Genomic DNA, 20,807 nt, shown 5'->3' on the forward strand with positions numbered 1-20,807 from the left:
CTACTCTTCTGGAGGTAAAAAGTGGGAGAGGAGAAACAAAATAAATGTTTGAGTATCGGGAGATGGAAAAAGAAAGCCAGAGGGAGAAGAAGAAAAGATGAGGTGACAAATTGTAAGACGAAGGGTGGGGTGGGGTAATCTGGATAGGGAAGGAGAGGAGGTAAGGGCTTTAAAGACAAGTTGTTACAGGGTCACTTCATCCCAACTTGATGGGACAAACACAGGCAGTATCTCACCATGGTTAACTACTCTGACACAACAGGCTCTGCTTCTAATAGTTATTGGGATCTTGGCCGAGTTATTAATGCTGTACAACAGTTTTTTCATCTGTCAAGTGGGGGTGCAAGAGGTTGAAGTGAAGATTAAATTAGATAATTCATGGAAAGGGCTTGACAGAGTGCCTGGTGTGATGTCAACATTCAATAAAGTCCAGCTGTTATCATCATTGCTCCCAAGGAAGTAAAGGCTATGAGAATGAAAATGCAACAAGTTCACAGATGCTCTTAGTGTAAATTCCTTAGCTCCCTGCCCCTCATGACACTCATCAGTGACTCAACCGGATTGCCTGAACTAAAAATAATCATAAACAGTGACACACTCTCAGACGTAAGAGCTGCTGTGAGCTGGGGATCTAGCCATCCTAGCCCCTGAGAAGTCTTAAACGTGTTCTGTCTTAGCAGCTGATCACTACAGTACAGGGACTGCTTCTATGGTGCAACCTAAATGCTGAGGCTTGTTTTTCTGGTCATTATTTCAAGCAAGCTTTCTAGAGGGCCTACTAAAGCGTGAGTAGAAATAAAATAAAATAAAAAAGAGTAAAAAATAGATAAAATAATGTTTTAATTCTATTTGCATGAAGCCTGGTGAGACGCTTGAACCCAAGGGTTCAACAACAGCATTTGAGATGAGGAATCAAGTTTCTAAGTGAAAATGCAGCCACCACCAGAAAAATAAAACCACCAAAAAATTAATAAATAAATAAAATGAGAATTTGAAATTGAATGATTCCTCGGCTGGAAATGCTCATTTATGGTGGACCCCTGCTGGCCTCATCATTCCTTCACAATCTTAGGGGATCCAGGCATGGTCTGCCTTCTCTGGGAAGCTGGGACTCATAGCTCCAGGCTCTACTGGTTTCTGGCTCCTCTCACTGCCCACAGGACAAATAGCAGGGCTCTCCATCTAGGGTGCACAGAATAACCTAGGGAACTTTTAAAAAACACTATTTCCTGGCCCTAGCTGGTTTGGCTTAGTGGATAGAGCATCGGCTTGTGGATCAAAGGGTTCCAGGTTCAATTCCAGTCAAGGACACATACATTGGTTGCAGGCTCTTCCCTGACCCGGGCCCTGGTCAGGGCTCTTGCAGGAGGCAACCAATCAATGTGTTTCTCTCACATCGATGTTTCTCTCTGTCTTTCCCTCTCTCTTCCACTGTCCCTAGAAAAATCAATGGAAAAATATCCTAGGGTGAGGATTAACAAAAAATAAAATTAAAACACACACACAAATACTACTGCCCTGTATACATGGCTCAGTGGTTGAGCTTCCACCTAGGAACCAGGTAGTCACAGTTCCATTCCCAGTCAAGGCACATGCCCAGGTTGGGGGCTCATCCCCAGTAGGAGGCAGGCTGGAGGCAGCCAATCAATGATTCTCTCTCATCATTGATGTTTCTATCTCTCTCTCTCTTCCTCTCTGAAATCAATAAAAAATACATTTTAAGCAAGAAACAAAACACTGCTGCCCAAGCCCTCCGCCCTCCTCCAAGAAATACGATTTAGTTAGGTAGGTAGAAGGGACATCAGACTAGCTTTAAACTTTTTATTGAAATAAAATGTTACATACAGAAAGTGCAAATAAGTGTTCACCTCGATAAATGTTCACACTGGAACGTGCTTTTGTAAGCAGCATACAGATAAAGGCACAGAACATTACCAGCTCCCCAGGGCCCCTTTATGTGCCCTTCCAGACACCATTCATCCCAGTGCGAACACCTCCCCGACTTCTAATGGCAGAGGGCAAATTTTGTCTGTTTTTGCATTTGACACAAATGGAATCATACAGTATGACTTTTCTATATTTAAATAAGCTTTTAAATTTTAGAACAGGCTAGATTTATAGAAAAAAGTGTGACTAGTACAAAGATCCTGCACACCCTGCACCAAGTTGCCTCTGTTGTTAACGTCTTACGTTACGATGGTACATTTAAGCATGACACTTTTTATCTGGTTTCTTCCCCTCAGCATTATACTAAAGAGATTTATCAACATTGTTGCATGTAGCTGTCGATCTCTCATGCTCATTGCTAAATGCTGCCACTCCATTATGAGTCATCCATAGCTATTAGCCACACCACTGCTGATGTGCATTTGGGTAATTTCCAGTGTGGAGCTTCTGTAAGTAGTGCTGCGATGAAACATTCTAGTAGCATCTGTATTTTTTAAAAGCTCTCTAGGGATTCTAATGTATAGCCAGAACTGATATGATCTGGAGCGATCAATTCATCCTCCCTGGGTTGTGGTCCTGTTCTTTCTTAAACCCCAGTCTTTCCTCATCCATGGCAGGGGCGGGGTGGCGGTAGTTGGAGCGGGACATGTTGTTCTCCTGCTCCTCAGAGTGCACAGTGCAGAGTGGGAGACAACAGAGGTCTTCAATAAATACCTCTTTATTGATTAATCAATTGATTATGCTTTCATATTTCACAACACCCTTTGTTGTAACTATGCCTGAGCAGCAGCAGTAGCACTCCTGCTGATGGATCTAGCTGTGAGCACCCCCATTACTTCATCTGTCCTGATGTAGGTCTGCTCACAAGCTGGATCCTGAACATGCCTCTTTGGGACACACTTAAAGGAATAAATCTTGAGCACAGATTTAATGTACGTCAGGATGTGCAATGAGCCAGGTCATCCGGGTGGTGACATAGTAGTCATTTGTCATTCTTTCTTTGGATATTGTTTCTCAACTTTCCTGTGTCTAAAAGGCACTTATATTTTTCTCATTACATTTTTTGCAGCAGTTTTTCATATGTAAGAAAAGGAACCCCTACTTTCCTATCATATATGTTGCACTTGTTTCAGTGTGTAGCTTGCCGTTGACTTTTGGTCCTGGTGTACCCTGGAAACCCCACCTCTAAGCCTTCCTTTCCCTTCCCTGGCCCTCCCCAGTGCCCACACAGAGTTCTGCAATGTGCCTGTCGTCATGAACATGCATCCCCTTCCTAGTGGGACATCACATCTGATTTCCACTGGAAAATAAGGCCATGTCACTACTGAGTTTAGCTTCCTAGGGCTACTGGAACAAATTACCATAGACTAAGTGCCTTAAAATGCCAGAAATTTACTGTCTCACAGTTCGGGAGGCCAGAAATTCAAAATCAAGGTGTTGACAGGATTGATTCCTCCTCGATGCCCTATACGAGACACCATTCCATGCCTCTCTCTGGCCTTTGGATGTTGCCAGCAATCCATAGCATTTCTTGGCTTGTAGGCAATATCACTTTGCTCTCTGCCTGCATCTTCACATCATCCTTCATATCATCTTCATCCCTTTGTGGCTAGGTCTCTGTGATGGTTAATGTTATGTGTCATTTTGTCTGGGCCACGTTGCCCAGATACTGGAACAAATTTATTCTGAATGGTTCTGTTAGGGTGTTTTGGAGTATGAGAACATTTAGATCAGTGGGTTTTGAATAAAGCAGATTACCCTCCCAAGTGAGGTTTGGCCTCATTCAATCAGTTGAAGGTCTAAATACAACAAAAAATTGACCTCTCCCCCCAAATGATTGACCTTCCCCAGCAAGAAAGAATTCTGACAATAGGTGTGACAGTAGGTGGTCTTGAACTATAACATCGGCTCTTCCCTGCCTGGTCTGCAACCTGATGGCCCACTCTGCAGATTTTATATTTGCCTGTCTCCCTAATCCAAGTTCTTAAAAGAGAGAGAGAGAGAGAGAGAGAGAGAGAGAGAGAGAGAGAGAGAGAGATTGTGATGCAAATACATTGAAATTAAGTTAAGGAATCTAACCTTGTATGATCCTGGAGTTGGCATGCACTGTTCTCTAGGACCCCAGGGCAATAGGTCTATTAAGGGCATACACAGTCTTAAAGGAAACTCATTTGTGTTTTAGTGAAAAGGTAAAACATGCACACACTACGAAGTGCAAAAAGAATTAATCATATATACTGAAAAGTATAGGTCTCTTCAGCGCCATCCCCTCGCCATAGCAACTACTGCTTCCCTTTTCTTCCGTCACATGGTATCTTGTTGCGGATCATTTCATATGAGAATATTTTGACCTGACTGAAAAACAAAGAATTAAACTTTCCCCTTTAAAGAAGTTATCAAATCATACTCATGCACAGCACACCATTGCGCTCCTCACCTTCTCCCTTTAACCAGGTTCTCGTAGAAATGCCCCCTCTCTCTGGTTTTGGAAATAGAGTCTAGAATTGGCTGTGAACCTGTAAATGACAAGTGAACATAGGTTATAGGCTCAATATCAGTCCTCCTACAGGAAGCTGAAGAATTATACAAATACGTGTCTGCGAAGCAAAGGCACATTTAGGGATTCAGACTCATGTTTCCTGACTGGAGAATCAATATTACAGTCCTGTAACTCAAGACACACAGCCAGCAATCTTCAATAGGTGAGTTTATTGGCTTATTTATTTTTCAGAATCTAAACCAACAAAATACAACATGCTGCAAATGTGTTTCATTTGCTGTTGTCAGTCAACTCCAGGCAAGTTATTAAATGTGTTACTCTTTTATAGGCTATCAATACTTTTTTCATCAAAAAGCTATTTTAATTCATTATTGATGCTTTTTTAAAATGCCAGTTTAGCCACTGCCCTATTGACGGCAGAAGACAGAGAAAACATCTGAGGAAATGAGAGACATGAATTCTGTGAGTACAACCGTTGTTTTTGTTTTAATGCGGTTCATTAAATTATCTCTGCTAATGCAAGTAAACTCAGCAATATGTCCATTACCTACTAGAGTACTGGGAGCACTAGCAGAAATTCCCTGTACACTCCCTGCTCTGCTCTCTGAAAGCAGTTAGTGTGGCTTAAGCCCCAGCCAGTGTGGCTCAGTTAGTTGGAACATAATTCTGTACACCAAAAAGTCATGGGTTTGATTTCTGGGCAGGGCACATACCTAGGTTGCGGGTTTGATCCCTGTTTGGGGTGCATATGAGAGGCAACCATTCAATGTCTCTTTCTCTCTCACTCTCTCTCTCTCTCTCTCTCACTCTCTCTTTCCTTCTCTCTCTCTTTCTCTCTATTGTCTCTCTCTTTCTCTCTCTCCCTCTTCCTCTCTATCTCTAAAATCAATGAAAATATATCGTTAGTTGAGGATTAAAAAAATAAAAAAGGAAATTATGCTTTGGGACTCTACAACCAGACTTTAATGCTTATTAGCTGGTAACCTTGACAGTTGTCTTAACATTTCTGCCTAAGTTTCCTCATCTGAAAAATAAGGAGAGCAGTTGTATCTCCTTCATAGGGTAGTGATTCAGAGTAAATAGGATAATGTATGCCAAGGGTTTTGTGGCAAGTGAGTGCTCAGTAATTATCAGATACTATACTATATTGTAATACAACAGCCAGGCTTGGTGCCATTATATGTGGAGCCTTTTCTATCCAGGTGCTTCTCCTCTTCACCACTGCCTCACTGAAGATCTCAGCCGTGTGTGGAGAGCACCTTGTAGTGATAATCACGTTCTCCACATTTCACTCCCTTGGGCCTAAGAGTGGCACCAGAGCAGAGAAGAAGAGGGCGGGGGCAGGGGAAGAGTCAGTGTCTCCAGGCTGTTCACTATAAATTGCTGGATGCCTCACATGGGGAAAGCCAAGGGGTAAGGGAGGCCCTAACCCTCCCCTGGCCCAGTCATGCCCCATCTGTGGAGAAACTGAACTTACACTATTGGCTCAGTTAGATCTTCTGTTAAAAGGAATGAAAAGGGAAAATGAAAATGGAATGAATTCAAACTCCCCTAAAAAGAAATGGAACATGACTTTACCTTGTTCTAATCTACCTCCAACTGAGGCTTAAGACACAAAAAAAATATGGTGGATTGGATTGCCTGTGGGTTATCTTAAGAACCAAATCCACAGGCTTTAGCTGCAATGCGTCCTCAAAAATAGGCATATAAATTACCTTTTCCTTCACCTCCCCAAATCCTATGCCTCATCCATGACTATTCTACAAGTATTCCATCCAGAAATAAACTCTCCCTTCTTTAAATGCCCATAATGCCTTGTAACTTAATTCTCACCCTTATTAATTCCTGCCTTATTTTAAGGTTATTTTGCATTAAAGGTGTTGGTAAGAATGTTCTAACTTTTCCACTGAGCTCTCAGAAACCTGAGGTCAGGGCTCCTGACTTTATTTCTCATCCACCGGGAGTAAGTAATCCATGTTCATTTCCATGTGTGTTGTTCTCCTTGCCCCAGCCTGTGCTGACAGTCCCATCCAATGTATAAGCAACATCTATTAGAGATCCAGACTTACAGTGACTTAAATCATAGCCTCAGGAACCATGACATAAACCAAGGAATAATCAATGGCATAGTTTTTAATAGCACAACTAAAAATGGATTACCTGCTCCAAGGTACAGAGAAACAATTATAGCTGGAGCTGATATAGAGGGGAGGATGGTGTTTAATAATGTGATACAGGAGATCTCATGAAGCTACAAAAAAATGGGTTATCTATTGTTAGCGCCAAACTGGAAGTGGCTTTTCCCACACAAGAGTTACAAACTCCATTAATAATCACAGCCCCTAAAACTTCAGCTTCTGGATCACAAATGACTAATTCTTACAAAGGGAATGCAACAGTTCAACCAACCTCTTTTTATGGTCACAACAATCAGAAGTCTATACAGACCACAGGCAGCACGTTAGGGAATACTGAAGGGAAACAAGGCCTTCTAAGAAGTGTATCTGATGGACTCGGAGCCAGTGACCTTGGAGCCAGAAACAACATTTTCTTTGTATCAACCACATATGCCCCAAGCTCGTGCCATTCAGGGCTGGAGCTATATGGTCCCTCAGACTTTATTCCAGCCTCCAGTGTTTGAAAACAGGGGCAGGTCCTCATTTTTCTAACAGCTTCTCTGACATCTTCAAAGTTTATGTCCATGTGATCCCTTGAAGTCTGACTGCTCCGAAGCAGAGAACCTATGCCCGTCCTGCCCAGATGCTCCCCTGCCCTTCGCCCACAAAGTCTTGGCCCTTGCAGAGCACTGGGAACAGGGTGCATTCCAACTCTCTCCACACTGGAGGGTCTCCAGACCCCTCTTAATACCCGGGAGTTCCCTGTTCTCACCTTGTCGTGAAGGTGCTCGCTCTGCACCACCCTTGTTCTGCACCCAACTCAGTCTCTCTGATGAGCTCAAGATTGTATAACACACGGGAGCAGCCTTTGCTCTCAAGCAGTTCCTCTTCTCTTACCTGCAAATTTCCAGGCTACAGAAATACAAACAACTAGATTTTCCATCTGAAATATAGAGGAAAAATGGAAAATCTACACAATATCTCAGTCCTTTATTCTGGCATAAGCAAAGACTCTGCAATAAAGGCATAAACAAGATGCAGATCTTTTCACATAAGACCTTTTCACATAAGAACAACATGAGGAAAAAAACCAAGATGGCGGCATAGGTAAACACCGGAGTTTGCTGCCTCGAACAACCACTTCAAAAATACAACTAAAAGACGGAACGGACATCATCCAGAACCACAGGAAGGCTGGCTGAGTGGAAGTTCTACAACTAGGAGGAAAGAGAATTGGAGGAAAGCAAACTGTTGGATATAACGTTCAAAACCACACTTTTAAGGTCTTTAAAGAACTGTCTAGAAGCCGCCAATAAATTTAATAAGGCCCTCGAAAAGACTGGTGAGACCGCCGATAAATGTAGTGAGATCCTCAAGAAATCTAATGAGACCTTTGATGTTGTGATAAACAACCAACTAGAAATTAAGCATACACTGACTGAAATAAAGAATATTATACAGACTCCCAACAGCAGACCAGAGGGTCACAAGAATCAAGTCAAAGATTTGAAATACGAAGATGCAAAAAACACCCAACCGGAAAAGCAAAATGAAAAAAGAATCCAAAAATACGAAGATAGTGTAAGGAGCCTCTGGGACAGCTTCAAGCGTACCAACATCCGAATTATAGGGGTGCCAGAAGATGAGAGAGAGCAAGATATTGAAAACCTATTGGAAGAAATAATGACAGAAAACTTCCCCTACCTGGTGAAAGAAATGGACTTACAAGTCCAGGAAGCGCAGAGAACCCCAAACAAAAGGAATCCAAAGAGGACCCCACCAAGACACATCATAATTAAAATGCCAAGAGCAGAAGACAAAGAGAGAATCCTAGAAGCAGCAAGAGAAAGAAAATCAGTTACCTACAAGGGAGTACCCATACGACTGTCAGCTGATTTCTCAACAGAAACTTTGCAGGCCAGAAGGGAGTGGCAAGAAATATTCAAAGTGATGAATACCAAGAACCTACAACCAAGACTACTTTATCCAGCAAAGCTATCATTCAGAAGTGAAGGCCAGATAAAGAGCTTCACAGATAAGAAAAAGCTAAAGGAGTTCATCACCACCAAACCAGTATTATATGAAATGCTGAAAGGTATCCTTTAAGAAGAGGAAGAAGAAGAAAAAGGTAAAGATACAAACTATGAACAACAAATACGCATCTATCAACAAGTGAATCTAAAAATCAAGTGAATAAATAATCTGATGAACAGTATGAACTGGTGATTGTAATAGAATCAGGGACATAGAAAGGGAATGGACTGACTATTCTTGAGGGGGGAAAGGGGTGTGGGGGTGAGGGAAGAGATTGGACAATAATCGTGCACCTATGGATGAGGACAGTGGGTGGGGAGTGAGGGCGGAGGGTGTTGTGGGAACTGGGTGGAGGGGAGTTATGGTGGGAAAAAAGAGTAACTAATGTAATAATCTGAACAATAAAGATTTAATTTAAAAAAAAAAAAGAACAACATGAGACCTGCAGAAAAGAAATCAGTTTGGACCAGAATTAGTGTAATCAAAGGTTATCGCTAAGATCCTTGGTGAGGAAAAGAGGAAAGGGCAGAATCTGCTGCATACCTTTCATTTGCATCTTGAAGTCTGTGCATAGGAACAGCGAATGGACCCCTGGCCAGTGTGCCTCAGTGTTGGAGCGCCCACCTATGAACCAGAAGGTCACAGTTTGATTCCCAGTCAAGGCACACACCTGGGTTGCAAGCTTGACCCCCCAGTAAGGGGTATGCAGGAGACAGATGATCAATGATTCTCATCGTGGATGTTTCTCCCTCTCCCTTCCTCTCTGAAATCAAAATATATTTTTTAAAAAAATAACAGTGGATGGTGTTTCAATTCATTCTTTTTCCTTCACCATCTTCATAAAACCCAAGGTACAGAATTCTTTCTAAAAGTGCTTGAAATAGACACTAGATTTGGGTGATGCACATTTGAATACGAGAATCAAAATAAGTGGGCAAAAGAACAAATAAGCAACTCCCCCTAAGAGGGCTGGCTTAACCTCACATTATTTCCATCTCTATATGCTGAATGTGAAAATCATGATTTCTGAAAGGGAATCCAGGGGTCTGGGTAAGACTTTTGCTCAGCATAGATGATTTTAAAAATAGCAGATGCTTTTATCCAAATATTACACCACTCGGTTACTGAGGAAATGGAAATCATGAATTTGGTTGATTCTTCTATTATAGATAAAGGGCGAATAACTATATTAAAATATTTCTTCTAATTAATTTCCTTTCAATGTGCATGAATCCATGCACTGGGCCACTAGTCTTGTAATATTTAGATATAGTCTATGTCCCCCAGTTGTTGGCCAGTCTTAAATGGAACAACAGAAGAGTCTTAAATGGGTGTGGTGAACAAGCAACCAGACAGTCTGCACACATGGGGGGAAATAATGTATAACTTTATATTGCACAAGTAATCAGGTAATACATGTTAATTGTTAAACAAAACAAAAAACCTAAAAATTATATAGATAAACTAATAGCATAAATTAAGAATTGGCTCTTCTACCATTCAGTCATAACCATTATTAACATCTTGGTATATATTTTTCTAAATTTTTTCATACACATACATAGACTATATATCTAAATATTACAAGACTAGTGGCCCGGTGCATGGATTCACGCACATTGAAAGGAAATTAATTAGAAGAAATATTTTAATATAGTTATTCGCCCTTTATCTATAATAGAAGAATCAACCAAATTCACGATTTCCATTTCCTCAGTAACCGAGTGGTGTAATATTTGGATAAAAGCATCTGCTATTTTTAAAATCATCTATGCTGAGCAAAAGTCTTACCCAGACCCCTGGATTCCCTTTCAGAAATCATGATTTTCACATTCAGCATATAGAGATGGAAATAATGTGAGGTTAAGCCAGCCCTCTTAGGGGGAGTTGCTTATTTGTTCTTTTGCCCACTTATTTTGATTTTGGTAGGTGATTGGTGCCAGCAAGAGCTTTATATGTATCATGCATGTGTGAGTCAACGTTTATTTTTAAATTGCCAGTGCACGTATATGTACCGGCTGGTCAGTCGGTCGGATGGCAGATGGACAGACGGTCAGTCACTTAGCCTTTTATATATTACTAGGGGCCCGGTGCATGAAATTCGTGCACTGGGGGTGGGGGGGAGGGAGAGTGTCCCTCAGCCCAGCCTGCCCCCTCTCACATACTGGGAGCCCTCAGGCGTTGACCCCCATCACCCTCCAATCGCAGGATCGGCCCCTTGCCCAGGCCTGACACCTCTGACAGAGGTGTCAGGCCTGGGCAGGGGACCCTCATTTCCCCCCATCACTGGCTCTGGCCCCCGCCCAGGCCTGAGGCCTCTGGCCCAGGAATCATGCCTGGGCAGGGGACCCCCATCTCCCTCTGATCGCTTGCTCCACCCCCCGCCCAAGCCTGACGCCTCTGACCCAGGCTTCAGGCGTGGGCAAGGGGACCATCATATCCCCCCAATCCCCGGCTCCGCCCCCCACCCAGGCCTGATGCCTCGGCCAGAGGAGTTGACCCTCATCACCCTCCGATCACCAATCACCGGATCGGCCCCTTGACCAGGCCTGAGGCCTCTGGCAGAGGTGTCAGGCCTGGGCAAGGGGACCATCATATCCCCCCAACCCCCTGCTCCGCCCCCCCAGCTCCCCGCGGTTGCAGGCTCCGCCCCTGTCCAGGCCTAACGCCTCTGGCCTGGGCATCCGCCCGGGCAGCGGGGACCCGCAGCTGCAGCGGCCCCGCGATCAAGGGACCCCTAGCTCCTGGGACTGCCAGCTTTGACCATGCCCAGCTCCCATCACTGGCTCCACCCCTACTTCCTGCTATCACTGGTCAGGGCGACAAAGGCGCCTGATTCTCCGATCATGGCTGGGGGGCAGCCTTTGCCCTGCCCCCCAGCTCTTAGCTCCCCCCTGGGTTTCCGATCACTGTCAGTGGCAGGGGGCTTCTTCCTGCTTTCCCTTTCACCTCCCTGCATTGTGCCTACATATGCAAATTAGCCGCCATCTTGTTGGCAGTTAACTGCCAATCTTAGTTGGCAGTTAACTGCCAATCTTAGTTGGCAGTTAATTTGCATATAGCCCTGATTAGCCAATGAAAACGGTAGCACCGTACGCCAATTACCATTTTTCTCTTTTATTAGTGTAGACAAGTTTAGGGTTATTATTTTGTAACCTATTCTTTTTCATTTAGAACTATATTTCCATATAAACAAGTAATTTTATTTAATCATCTTAACATCTACAAAGTACTCCATTGTACCATAATTATTTTATTAGAAAGTGTAAGTTACCTACTTTTTTGACATTATAAACAACACTACAATGAATAAATATATTGTAAATGCATTCCTGGCCATTCCCTTAGGACAGAATCTTTAAAACTGAATTTAGAGGTCAACGCTGTTCAGGTTTCACAGGTTGTTTGATGTACATTGCCAAATTGCCCTTCAGGAGGACTGTTCCAATTTATCCTCCCACCTGTGTGGTGTGGGTGCATGGCCACAGCATTAATCTTAATGCTGTGTGGTAAACTTGCTGACAGACTCAACTTGGCTGTAAGAATCTGATATCTTTACAATTCAGTGTCCGCCACTGAAACACAAGCACATTTCAGAAATAAATGTTTACATTGATAAATAATATAGATGTATTCAATCAAAACAGAAATCCTCAAGAGGTTTTTTCCTTTGACAGTAACTCTTTTATTTTTTTAATTTTTTTTATTGATTTTTTACAGAGAGGAAGGGAGAGGGATAGAGAGTTAGAAACATCCATGAGAGAGAAACATCGATCAGCTGCCTCCTGCACACTCCCTACTGGGAATGTGCCCGAAACCAAGGTACATGCCCTTGACCGGAATCGAACCTGGGACCCTTCAGTCCCCAGGCCGACGCTCTATCCACTGAGCCAAACCGGTTAGGGCGACAGTAACTCTTAAATCATATTCTTATTTTAAATTTCTAGTTTAATTCATTTGCCATCTGAGTCTTGGTTCTTTATCGACTAGATTTCTATAAGGGCCCTTTTCTTCCAAAAACCTATGGTTCCATTCCACGGAGGGAAAGAAAAAGGCCTGGCCCCCTGGCTGGGAGCAGAAGCCCTTGGTCAAGCCAGCCTTCTGCCAGTCATCCCTCCCCCAGTTCCCTGCAGGGGCACCTCAGGTCCCCTTGCTGTTTTCTGAGTAAGCCAGGCCAAGCGTGAAGTCTGTGTCTTTGGATAAGCCATCCCCTCTATACTACCCTTCATTCCTCCCTCCCCTGGAAAATTCTACTCATCCATCAAGGTCCACCTCCAACAGCACCTTCTCTGTAAAGCCTTTTTGGATTCCCCAACAGTGTCACTCTGTTTTTCCTACATCACCCTGCTTATGCCTCCTTTAAACCACTTATAACACTAAATGCAATGATCTTGTTCATGTCTCTCTCTCCCATGAGACCATGTGCTCTCTGTATCTCCTGCGTTAAGAATTGTGATGTGCCCATTAAAGGTACTTAATAAGTTCTTGATAAATGAGCAAATGAATGAACAGGTTATAATTCTTCTGAGACCATCTGTGACATCAATGTATTCAAATCTATATCCACTTGAAGACTGTTATTTTGCACGTCTTAGGGTCCAGGGTTTCTTCTGGAACTTATCCCAGATCCAGGCTACTCTCAGTAGAATGGTTTTCCCTCCTTCTTACGAACAAGCACCTAGTACTAATCCCTGGACTGGGAGAGAAGGTGATTGGACCCAGTCTATACACACAGTGCCATGGGACCACCAGGGAGTGACATACACACTGGGGATACCAAGGGGGAGATGGAAAGGAAACAGGAGTTCTACCTGGACAAATGTAGGCTGGTGAGTATAAATGGTACAGAGTCGCATTCCCTTCCAGCAGCGACTACAGCACGACTGAAAATAAATAAGAGGAGCTCAGAGGGGGAAAATGTGTTTCCGCTGCTACCAATTTTATCATGTAGGACTCAGGCTAAGAACACAGCGTGGATTACCCTCAAGCAGTTTGAACATTCTGCAGGTTCACAGTCAAGCAGCACGTTAGAAATGCCAACACTGTGCATCGCAGTTCCCCCAAACACTCCCCTCCCACTATTTTCACACAGCAAAACGGATCCCCAGCCATGAAATTGTAGCCTAGCCACACTGCAGTGGCCATAGCAAGATGGCCACACTGAGTCTCAGCAAACAGCATGCCCTGACTTGGGAAGTTGTAATGCCAGGAGTTGAGATCCTACCTTCAAAATTGCCCTCTGGGCCTGCAGTGGAATTAGCCTGGAACCTGGAGGCAGTGAAGTTCATGGTGAAAAGTGAAGGTTCCAGAGTTTGATACGCCTGGACTTGAATTCCAGCTCTATCACTTTCCATCTGTGTGACCTTGGCAAGTTACTTAGCCTTTTTGGGCTCTTGTTTCCTCTTTTGTAAAATGACACACTCTCTGTATACCGGTCTCCTCTCCAGTGGCCTGTTCTCAGAGAGGTCCTTCCAGATCACCCTGTCTGAAATGGCATTTCCTGTCACTCTCCATCCCCTTGTCTAACTGTACACTCCTCCTAGCATTCATTACTATGTTCATTGTCCTCCATTAGAAGGGATGCACCAAGAAAGCAAGGTCTTTGTCTCCCTCACTTTAGAGAAGTTGCCAGCACATATTAAGAACTCACTAAATATTTCCAGATTGCATCCATGGGAATAGTGGTTGTACTTATCATCAAATTGCTATGAGGATTAAATAAGGCATAAAAATGTTTAGCATATTGCTTAACAAATTAGAAGCACACAATGTATGATCGCTAGTAGTTCTAATAATACTAACAATAAACATTCCATCCCCAGAGTCATTTTTTAAAAATCCAGTAGTGATCAGATGACTTTATGTAGTCTTGTTTTATGTTCTTTAAGGAGTAACCCAGCTTCTCCCAAGAAAGGACTGGCGGTAGCTTACAAAAATATGTAAAACTAGCTGTGCCAATATAGCTTATACCATTCTGGAAGATCTTTACAGTTGTTGATAAAACTCTAATGCTGTTTATTTACTTATTCCTATATTTCATTGCAAACACCATTAACAATCTCATTCTTCTCTATACAACACGTACTGAGACTAGTGACCAAACTATAGAGAAAGAAGCCTCCAGTTGTCCCTAACCAACCTACATGCAGTGGTCGGGTCTCACTCCGCCGGGACACGTGCCTTTGCTGAGGGGTGCCCATGTATCGTTCCTTGTCCCGCAGGCTTGCATTTCTATCTGCGGAAAAGGACACTTGTAAAACACAGTAGGTGTCTCAGCTAATGTTATGAATTCACCTTTCCCACAGTGACAGTGTGCTGGAAGCTAATTCCAGCAGAGCATAATAAAATGCAAGAAGTCCTCAAAAGGTTGATGGGCTTCTGTATTCAGCAGGGCTGAATCATATTACCTGCTGCTGAAACAGCTGAGGGCATTTCCCCAAACCTGAAAATCTACATTATTACCTGCTGCTGGCCAAACAGCTGAACAGCCAAAAGCAATTCCCCCAACCTGACAATGACAATGCCTACTGTATACCAAACCTTACATTATATATATAATCTGTTTTGCTTTAGGGCAATTTGTGTTAATAAAAAGCTAGCGCTCCAGAGATTCGGAAAACTTGGTTACTGAATCTAGGTCTCCTCTGGCTCCCCAAAATGCCTTCCAAATTTATATTTCATATCTAGTCTCTTTACTAATTTACTTGCAGCCCCTTTTCCAGATTCCTGAGCCCTTCTAGATGCTGAGAAACACTCCGGCAACAGTATTTAATGTACTTACTATATTTAATGACTCTCCAATATGTTGTATTGCAAAACTCACATTGTAACACTTCCTCTTTATCCCCCTTTCATTTTCTTTACAGTCTGTAGATTTTTGTGTCCAGTATGCCTATGTGCTTAGTCCTGTAGTGTTTCACTTATCTTCCTGTTTCATTCATTCTTCCCATGCAGCAGTTGTTCTGTCCATATTTGCCATCGGACCTCTGATTAGTATTGCATGTGCCCTTCTTACAAGACTCCAAGGCTCCTTGGTCATGATTCAGTTCTCTTTACACTTCTTATATCATCTGATTAAGCAAATATATGATCAAAAATTCATGAGTTTCCTTAATTAAATTAACAGTCTCAGATAGGAGCTTTTTTACTTCATTGAGAAGTGCTCAGAAATGTATCCACTTTTTGTAAGCAATTTTGTGCCTGCTATTAAATCCAAAATAGATGACATTTTAAAAACTATATGCTGTAGACATTCTAACATAACTCAAAAAGATTAGCTCCATAAATCCTCAGAAACATGTATTATTTATAAATGGCCATAATCTGATGAATCTTTACTATCATCATTTATAAAATAACGGGTTTGCTTTCCCCATGATCACCAGAAACTTGCACCAATTGAAGTGGTTAAAAGAAAATGTCATGTAGCTAAAACTTGGGAAACACACTTTAGCATTAAATACTCAAGAAAGAGTCTAGAATAGAAGAAGAAGAAAAAAACCATGAGAAGAAGTCACCCTGATGAGGAAATCAGAAAATGATAATCAGATAAAGCAAAGGGTAAAATCATTCCTAAGAAATACACACCACATTTTTATGCATAATTGCTAAAGCTGAGACTGAGCCATAAATCTGGTTAAAATGGGCAAAGCAAAAAGGAAACCATGCTTGCTTTTGAGACTCACAAAGCATCGTTCACTTAGGAGAGTCACAGGTTATCCTAGCAATGAAATGCTAGGAAAATTCCCCTTGTGGGTCCTAATGAAGAGAATGCTGTGTGAGGGAGGGAATGACTTCTTCAGCATACTCCTGTATTAAAATACTGTGGAGAATTAAACAGGAGTGCTTCTTAGAGCATCCATGGCAGCAGTAAATTTCATTGCCCTCGAAGCAGCTCACAAAAAGTGGTCCATGAGGAGTCAAAACAATGGTGTCCAGGGTGCAGCTCTCGATTCAAAAGAAACTTTGAAATTTTTAAAAAGAATGAACTTATTTGTGCATTCAGTAAATATATCTTGAGTATTTTATAGATCAGGTACTATACTGGGAATTAGGAAAGAAGCCGTGACAGGACAAATGTAGTACTTGTTCAAAAGATAGACCAACAACTATAAAACATTGAGATGTATGCAAAATGAGATGACATCTAAACTCTGGATTTTCAGCTCCTTGAGTCCCTCCTCTCCAGTTGCTTTTCTCTCTACTTTATTACAGCTGATCTACCAGTAGCCTCATTATTACACACTACCTTGGCATTATTACAATCAGCATCAACTCCAAATCTGTTTCTCTGACCCTTGTCTATATTCAGCTCACTGACATAATTCTTTAACCTATTGATACCTCCAAACCATCAACCTTATTCTCATTATCCACCAGTAAGTTTCCTCCTTTTTTTTCCTTCTTACTCATTTATATCACATGTCTATAATTACAATCATCTCTTTGAAAATTTCTTCTCCTCCTTTACACCTCTTCTTCTGTCACTCTTGCCTGGAATCAAACCAAGCCCAGCTGAGTCCAATTTATCCACACTGCATTTAAAACATAGTTACTGGCCACATATGGAATCTAATTAACGAAATAAACCGATGGACAGAGTGGATCCAGAGACATGGAAGCATGGAACAGAGTGCAGAATCTCTGAGGGAAGGCAGGGGAGGGTGGTAATCAACCAAAGACCTTGTATGCATACATGCATAATCCATGGACTCAGACAGTAGGGTGGTGAGGGCCTGGGGCAGGGGCAGCAGTGGGTTGGAGGGGGGACAAGGGGAGACAAGGGGGGAAGGGGAACACATGTAATACTTTCAACAATAAATATATTTTAAAAATAGTTACTGGAGAAAAAACATACACCCAAAATATAGCTGACCAGTTTCACTTTAAATTCATGATCAAAAGCTCAAATTGGACAAAACACTTGACTCTCCTCTTATGTTTCCCTAGTAAGCTTTTCCAGTCTCAATGATTATTTTGTACCTTTTTACAGTCTTGTTCCTCAAACCTTATTCAAATGTGAATTAAACATGGTATTTTAAATGATTTTTTGCTTAAAAATATATATATAAACCATCATTGCCAGAGGGGAGGGGGAGCTGAGGGGACTGGGGGACTGGGTGAAAAAGTTGAAGGGATTGAGAAGTACAGAATGGTAGTTACAAAATAGTCACGGCGATGTAAAGTACAGAATAGGAAATGTAGTCAATAATATTGTAATAACTATGTATGGTGCCAGGTGGTTACTGGAAATATCTAGGGGAACATTTTATAACAAATGTAAATGATTGTCTAAGCACTATGCTATCTATACACCTGAAACTAATACAAAATAATATTGAATGTAAACTGTAATTGGAAAATACAATTAAAAAGAAAAATGCTGTTCAAGAGAAAAAAAAAAACAGAAACCATCAGAAACGAATGCATATATCTTCTTTACCACAAAATCTATTCATCTTCTTTTTTTCTATCTCTATCTTCTCCATTTCCCTAGTTTCAGTGGAGGAAACAGAGCTCCTCCAGCAAAGGCCCGCCTGTCCTCTGGGGCTCTGGGACTGATCCTCATCCTCAGCACCTCCTCACGGATTCCCTCTCTTTGCTGCATTTTCAGTCTCTTGCTTGTTATTGGATCATTCCCATCAATGCGCAAACATGCTATAGAATTTCCCGTGGTATAAACAAACAGAAACACAAATCCCACATCTAATATTCTCCTTCAACGGCTAATTCAATTTCTCTTTCACACACAGGAAAACAACAACCACCACCACCCACCTCTGCTCTTGCCTTCTCACGGGGAACTAGAATTGTACTTCTGTCCTAAGGACGCCAGTGAAACACCTCCGTTAAGGTCACCCATGATCCCTGTGCTGGCAAATATAATGGGCTGTTTTGTGTTTTATATTAACCTGTTATCACCTCCTCCTTGGAAACCACCCATCTTCTACCCTGGCAATACCACATTCCTCCGGTTTTCCTCCTACCTCAGTGAGCCTCTTTGTGAAATTCATTTGCTGACACCTCTTCTTCCACCAGGCCGCACCTCTGAGCTGTGTACTTGTATCCAGCCGGCCACTTCACACACAGGTGTTGAATGGACAGTGGGCTGTAGGGTGGCAAAGAGATGATACCCTTGTCAGGAGGCTCCCATCACCTGGTTGTCTGGGCAACAGGTGATGGTAGCACTGCATATGGAGAAGAATATGTTGACCCAAGAGATGTTTAGGAGAAAGAGCTCCCTGGACTCAGTGATTGATAAATATGGTAGGAGATGGGAGAAGTAGGTGTCAAGGATGACAACCAGGGTGGTGTCATTCATTAAGATCAGGAACTTGGAAGGAAAATGGGCTGCATACAATACATTCTTTAGAAATTTTCCAGAAACCTGGTTTCTCTCAACTGAGCCTTTAAGACGGCTTAGGCAGCAAGCAGAGGGTTTGAGGTTTATTCCCCAGCAAAAAAAATCTGATATGCAAGTATTGCTCCTCAAGAACTGTACACTCCAACCATCTTTGACTTCCCACATTGCAGGGACTGTGATTGTATTTTATTCAGCACTCCACCCCCCCCCGGTACTGCCATTGTACCTGGCATACAATAGGTGCTCAGTGAATAGTTATTGAGTAATTCAAAAAGAAAGGTAGTTAGCAACTCCTTATGAACAGTGAGAGGCTGAACCAGATGGATGCCTGTTTCCTGTATAAAATGCAAATATTAGTAGAAACTTTCTCTTAGAGTTGTTGCTAAGAATTAAATACAATAATGTGTCAAGGTTTAGAACATGAGATGGCTCATAGTAGATGCTCAAAAAAGCTTTTTAAAAAATTCATATTCTGCACTAGCTGGTTTGGCTCAGAAGATAGAGCGTCAGCCTACAGACTGAAGGGTCCCAGGTTTGATTCCAGACAAGGGCACATGCCTGGGTTGTGGGCTAGATCCCCAGTAGGGGGCGTGCCGGAGGCAGCCAATCCATGATTCTCTCTCATCATTGATGTTTCTATCTCTCTCTCCCTCTCCCTTTCTCTCTGAAATCAATAAAAATATATTTTAAAAAAATTCATATTATTTTTTTTAGGGAACATTTATCTACTTTACCATGTAAAGGGGCCAAACAAATTTTGTAATTTGTTTTTTAAAGAAAACCATGGATCTTTATGAATTTTGAGATGGGCCACAACATCTGAGCCTGGTTCAGTATCCCAGGCACATAAAGACCTTTACTCCACAAAGTACAGTCAGCTGAGAGACTCGATCCACATGGCAGCTCAGTACCTGTTCCTCATCGTGACCCCTCTTAAAAGGAAGCCAAGGATGCTAAGGGGCTGCTGAAAGAATGCTAAATGCTACAGCTAAATTCCTTTAAAAGAGAATTGAAGACCACTGGTCCCTTGGGTTCTCCAGTGGCCACACCTGTCAGTGACAGGAGTCCCCACATAGGACAAATTGATGGCTGCTCCGTCACAGCCAAAAGGTAAGCACAGAAGGCACATAGAAGAGGCTACCCCTTGAAAGAGAACCTGTCGTTCTCTATGTATCTCGGAGGAAGTCCGAAAATCTCTGGATTAGAAGGGCACTCCAGCGCCAGGAAATAAGCACCTGAGAAAAGAAGGGCAGAAAAGACAGGGGCTGACATTAAAATATTCTCACTAGATGAAAGCCATTCCTGCCATCGTGGCTGCTGCTTCATCCCATCTACACAGCCTCCCAACTCACCTGGAGCCGAGTTTGCTGAGGAAGAGACCAAGTCGCGGCCAGCCCAGTTGTTCAATGGACAACAACCTGGCGGAAAGGACAGCACTCTTCCATCAAAAGGGCAACAGCTACAGAGGCGGTCTAGTGCTCTAGAGTTGACAAAGCTCTGCATCGTAGCTATAATGTGGACAATGTTTTATAAATACTTTCCAGCTCTTTTTTTTTATTTCCTCTTGCCTTGTGGCTATCTACCATGGAATCAATGGCATTCATTGCTTCAAAAAAAAGGATAAACACAGCCTAGAACAAAGGAGCCATTTCTCAAGTTTGAGTTTTAAATTCAGTTTGTGTTTTGTTTTTTCTATCCATGACAACAAAAGTTTCAAAGCCAAGATTTGTTTTAAAGGAAATACGTGTTTTCTGAAATCTAAAGCTCACTGTTTACATACCAAGAGTAGGCTGGAGTTCTGAGCGAGGGATTCTACCAGGGACCAGGCCGGCTGGAGCCTCTCACA

At 42.4% G+C, this 20,807-nt stretch overlaps 1 long non-coding RNA gene across 1 annotated transcript; it reads right to left on the minus strand.

The window, feature by feature from the left end:
- Positions 1-1,856: 1,856 nt before the first annotated feature.
- On the minus strand, positions 1,857-20,452 carry LOC118664513. Its single transcript, XR_004970336.1, has 4 exons — positions 20,314-20,452; positions 18,585-18,706; positions 4,385-4,463; positions 1,857-4,302 (listed from the first exon to the last, which is right to left on the minus strand). It is a non-coding gene; the product is annotated as an uncharacterized LOC118664513 (long non-coding RNA).
- Between the last annotated feature and the right edge of the window lie 355 nt (positions 20,453-20,807).

The sequence above is a fragment of the Myotis myotis genome, unplaced genomic scaffold (assembly GCF_014108235.1).
Source record: "Myotis myotis isolate mMyoMyo1 unplaced genomic scaffold, mMyoMyo1.p scaffold_m19_p_1, whole genome shotgun sequence".
Lineage (NCBI taxonomy): Eukaryota > Metazoa > Chordata > Mammalia > Chiroptera > Vespertilionidae > Myotis > Myotis myotis.